The 557-nt window shown below is 26.0% G+C and overlaps 1 long non-coding RNA gene across 1 annotated transcript; it reads left to right on the top strand.

The window, feature by feature from the left end:
- LOC111717780 (uncharacterized) lies at nucleotides 1–479 on the top strand. Its single transcript, XR_002768913.1, has 2 exons — nucleotides 1–61; nucleotides 438–479. It is a non-coding gene; the product is annotated as an uncharacterized LOC111717780 (long non-coding RNA).
- Nucleotides 480–557: the final 78 nt, after the last annotated feature.

Consider the following 557-nt stretch of genomic DNA (forward strand, 5'->3'; position numbering starts at 1 on the left):
AGCATTAATCTCAACTAAATGGAGTACTTCCAATATACTCGCTTCAAAGTTTGAATTTCAGGTTAGTGTTTTATTATAGGGTTTGGTTTTTGTCTTTTTTTGTTGTTATCCGCTTTTTTATGGTATTGCCTTTTTTTGTCATTTCTCTTTTCATTATTTATGAATTTTTATGAAATTTTGGTACACTATTGAAAAAAAACATTTTCCCATCAATTTTTAAAGAGATTAAATTTTTTCAAAAAAAATTGGTGTCTAAAATATTTTGTTTAATGTTCCAAAAATAATTTTAAATTTTTTTGGTCCTAATTAAATGTTTTTATACATAAAATGTATACATAATCGCTAATCCCGGTTTTTTTAATCAACCTGTATTTTAGTTGTCTTCTTTATAACTATTGCCTCTACCTTATCTAAATTTTAACTTGTTTTAACTTCAGGACTTGTTAATGAACGGGTTGAGGATTACAATGGATACAACGCTAAATGGAAACAACAATGTAAAGGACGGAAAGGTATTATATTGTACTGATAATATTGATGATGATGATGATGATAAT

This window comes from Eurytemora carolleeae, unplaced genomic scaffold (genome assembly GCF_000591075.1).
Source record: "Eurytemora carolleeae unplaced genomic scaffold, Eaff_2.0 scaffold4937, whole genome shotgun sequence".
NCBI classification, from domain to species: Eukaryota; Metazoa; Arthropoda; class Copepoda; order Calanoida; family Temoridae; genus Eurytemora; species Eurytemora carolleeae.